The sequence below is a fragment of the Quercus suber genome, unplaced genomic scaffold, assembly GCF_002906115.3.
Source record: "Quercus suber isolate HL8 unplaced genomic scaffold, Cork oak 2.0 scaffold_6, whole genome shotgun sequence".
NCBI classification, from domain to species: domain Eukaryota; kingdom Viridiplantae; phylum Streptophyta; class Magnoliopsida; order Fagales; family Fagaceae; genus Quercus; species Quercus suber.
Window position 1 is genome coordinate 2,118,838 of NW_027069472.1, and position 4,632 is coordinate 2,123,469.

Sequence of the window (4,632 nt, forward strand, 5' to 3'; positions counted from 1 at the left end):
TTTGTATATATTGTTAATTTTTAATTGTTGCTTGGTTGTTTTCAGAACAGGTTTCTAATTTGTATATTACATTATCTCAAATTTTTAGGTGCATGAATTTATGATTCCTCTCATATCGAGCAGCCTGTAGATCAACCAAGTCTATTTAAACAGCCAACCCAGGAGAAGAAATGAAAAAAAAAAAAAAGTCAAAAGGTGGTAAAAAGTTGCGGCTAGGTACTGTTTGTGGGTCTCCTATGTGTGTTTAATTACAATATTACCATTGAGTTATGAGTTATGGAAACTGAAAACAGCCAAAATGTGTTTTCAGTTTCTATAACTTATAACTCAAAAATTAGAGAATTGAGATATGGAAACAGAGTTATTGTGTAGCCAAACAACTTTTTTGCTATGGATCCCACCATTTTTTAGAATTGAGTTATGGAAGCAAATAATTGAGTTATAAAAATAGGTGAACCAAACACCCTCTAAGCTACTTAATTAATTTGTGTATCTCTGTTTCATAACTTTTATGACCTGTTTGGATGTTTAAAAAAGGATGGGGAGTAGAGTAGAGGGAAGGAGAGTAATTCAATTACCTTACTTGGAAGTTTTTTAAGGAATGAGGAGGAGGGATTTGGGGGGGTTTGGAGGGGTTTTAACTCCCTCCAACCCCTCATTTTTAATTTTCCCAAATTTGAGAGATTTGGAGGAAGAGTAGAGTAGATAAATTATTGTCCAAGTAAATTCCCTAATTTATCATTTCTAAATTAATCATAGATCAATATTGCATGTCTATTTTCAAATAGGGGTAAATTTGTTTATTTTAATAATTTTTTCTCCTCTCCATTCTAATTTTTAAAACATCTAAACAAAGGGAATGACTAATTACTCCCTTCCTCTTATTAATTTTAAAAACATTCAAACAAGGTGGAGGGGAACCATTCCCCTCTACTCTTCTCCCCACTACTCCCCTCTACTCTCCTCACTCTCTAAACTTCCAAACAGGTCATTATTGATGAAAATTGTTACCTGGAAAGTGGATTTCTGCTTTACGCAGAATGAGGTCTACTAGCATAAGTTTTACGCACTAGATCATTAAAATTAACAGTTTCAAAAAATATGCAAAGAACTTAAGTCATGATTTTGTATGGATTTAAGATGAACTTGAATTTTTGAGTGATAGCTTGAGAATAGATAGAGAGTTATGTAACTGTTAGTTATCTATTTAATAAAATCTAAATTTTTACCGGTAAAAAAAAAAAGAATGGTACTAAAACTTTTTTAAAATAGTTCATTAATAAATGTCTTAAAGACATATATTAACTGAACCCTTAAATAAAAGAGGGGCACTAACTTTTTATATATCAGTTTTGTTTGTATTAGCATGTTTAAAATGTTTAGTTTTCTATTCCATTTTGATATGTTTCAAAATAAAAACCCCTTTGAAAAGTTAATAAATGAAATTCCTAACAAATCATTTATTTTATTTAAAAAGTTAATACCCCTCTTTCATTTCATTAGAATTGATAGAATTGAACTTAAAGATGATAGTTTTGAAATTTTCTATTTCATTAGAATTGAACTTAAAGACGATAGTTTTGAAAATTTCTATATTTTTATTTAAAAGACAATACATTAAATACTATTTCCTTAAGAAAATTAAATTTTCTAAAAAGCCTCCTTACTTCTTCATTTTAAGATTCTGCCATAATTGCTCCCTATTTTTGGGGAGCGTGGTTCATAACTTTTAGGAGTATTAACATTGAGAAATAATATGTTTATAACATTTTTACAATAAATTCTAAGTGGCAGATTATTATTGGTTGTTATTGTTGAGACAAAAAAGCAATCTTGGTGTGAGTTTCAAATTTGAACCAATAACAACTAACCACTCGTGATTTATTGTAAAATTGTTGTAGACGTAGTTTCAAATTATTGTTTTATCATTTTTCCAATGGTGTATTTATCAAAATTCAACTTCAATAAAAAGATATGAATAATATTACAGACACAAACTATTTTACAACATTTTTACAAACTGCTTATATTGTAAATTCTTACTAGTTCTAAGATGAACCTATCACTAATATCACATTTTTATTTGGAGTAACTATTTAGAAAATACTAAAGCTACGTTGGTAGTTTGTAAAAATATTATAAAATAATTTACATCTGTAGCATTATTTAAAAGATATTAAGTAAGGATATAATCTTAAACTACATTAACTAAATTTTTATCATCTTTTAGCAGCATAGAACTTGTACCGAAAATAAAAGGTTGATTTATAGACAAATTTATCAAAAGTAAATCAATTGATTGACACCTGACTCCAGACACCTCTAAGTTAAAAATATGGTCAAGACCGTCACCTCCAACTATCTACTTATCCAAAAATAAAGAAAAAGGAAAAGAAAAAAGAAGCTTAAATAGTTCGGACACATTTTGAAAAGCATGTTCAAATCTCCGCTTCCAACTATCCAATTATAAAAATAAAAAATAAAATGTTGACACCCACTTTATAATTCAAAACCATATATCATTATGTAATTGTAACTAAGGTACTTACATTCTACAACAAAAAGGTGGGAGATTTCTCATATCATATCGTTGTTCAGTTTTCAGTGGCGTGGAAATACATGTTTAAATGTTATAGAAATTCCTGTGAAAAGTGTTACGGTTATCAACAGGGCAAAAACTAAAAATTATTCAGCTACATGTTTACCAAGCAATCTTATGTCACGTTCATTCAAAAAGAACAAAATTAAGGGCTATCTCACATGCAAACAGCGCATTTGCCTTCTACCGAGACATTCCAGCTAAATTTGGCCCAATTTAACAGCTTTGAGCCACTCTTCTTTGACCCATACAACTCTCCATCTCTCTGCAACTCCTCTACACACCTCAAGCAGCCTTTGCTGATACTGTTATCCCTATAAAATTAAATCGACCATAAAAACATATAAATATACATAACTATGAAGATTGAAAATGAAATTTAAAATTTTAGTTTTCTGGCGCATGTTAGCAAGAACATAATAGTTTAGCTAACGTGCGCCTTGAATTTATAAAAAAAAAAAAAAAAAATCTTACCTTTTGTTGTGGGATTTTCTTTGTGGTCTCAGTTTCAGCCTTTCATCTAATCTCTCCCGAGCCTCTTTAGCTACTCCTCCCAATTCCACATCCTGATACGCTTGGTGTTCCTGCTTTTGGATCAAATTTTAAACAAAATTATTAAAACATTGAAAACAAAAATAAACATATTTATATGTGGAATAGACAATAATAGAGAAAAAGAGATTGAGATTTGAGAAGTGTATGTATGTATGTATGTATGTACGTACGTACCATTAAAGAAAAGTGGTATGATGGGTTTCATTGTTGGTAGGGTATAAAGAAAGACAGGACCGCCTTGTTCCTCCATTGGCAGCCAAATTTGCTGATTCTGGGCCCCCTGCCACGCTCTGATGGAGCCGTCTCCTTCGGGCACATTCAACACCAGGTAGCATTTCCAGCCACTGATTTACAACAACAACAACAACAACCCGAGCTCTCTAAAACAAGATAAAACAAGAAAAGATTTCGTTTTTTTTTTTTTTTTTTTTTTTTGCCTTGCAAATATTTGTGTGTGAAAGAGAAATATACCCAGATGGAAAAAGATGAAAACTTGGGAAGTGAAAGATAGTGTTGTGTACTTGTATCCAACGACTACTTCTGAAAACGGAAGAAAGCTAAATAGATAGCCTTTAAAAAAGGAAGGAGATAAGAAGGAAGCAAGGAAAGCTCAGTGAAGTAGTCAAAAACTGTGGGCTAACCAAAACATAATTAATGATAATACAAAATAAAAATAGGTAGGCAAAAAGAAGGTGGTTTAAGTGGTTTTACTTTTACCACGTCCAACGTCAATGAAAAAAAAAAAAAAACTGTGAGCCAGCCACGTAGCGTGACTGACCAAACCCTCTGACAATTTTTTTTTTTTTTTTTGGGACCTGAGGTTAGTAAAGATTAAGCGGCTGTTTGGATATCGCTTATTGATGAAAATTAAAAATAGTGTAACAAAATCATTTTTAAATGTGTAAATAGTATCATGAGACCCAATTTTAATGAAAATTTTACTAAAAAAATACTTGCGGATCCTGTGAATAGTATACAGAACCTACCATCCAAAAATGCACCGATAAAAAACACACAAAACGCACTTCCCAAATGGGCACTAAAGGTTCCAGACCAGAGGGTCGTGATATTATATTGAGCTATATTAATAATAGAAAAATTCTAAGATCACGAAAAATGGCATAATTTGTGTTATTACTTTTCATGCGCATATTGTGAATGATAAAGAAAGAGTGGTGAGTCAATATGTGAGTGACAATTAGTCAATAATAGTTTGACACACAAAATAATTGTGGCAAAAATTGTGAAAGCTTATTTTGTACTAGAACTAATCATATTAATATATGGGAAGATTCTGATTCACATGCTCTTTGCATGCACATATTGAATGAAATCGTGGCTTCTTGATTTCAATTCAATTTTTTATTTGTGTAAGAGTGTGTAGATTAGTGACTACGTACTAGATGCTACTTTTAAAGCGTTCACATTAGTATGTTTATTAATAGAAAAATGGGTAGAATTTACACAAAAAATTTGAT

At 30.9% G+C, this 4,632-nt stretch overlaps 1 long non-coding RNA gene across 1 annotated transcript; it reads right to left on the reverse strand.

Moving 5' to 3' along the window:
- Nucleotides 1-2,433: 2,433 nt before the first annotated feature.
- LOC136067752 (uncharacterized) lies at nt 2,434-3,712 on the reverse strand. Its single transcript, XR_010629177.1, has 3 exons — nt 3,329-3,712; nt 3,074-3,183; nt 2,434-2,913 (listed from the first exon to the last, which is right to left on the reverse strand). It is a non-coding gene; the product is annotated as an uncharacterized LOC136067752 (long non-coding RNA).
- Between the last annotated feature and the right edge of the window lie 920 nt (nt 3,713-4,632).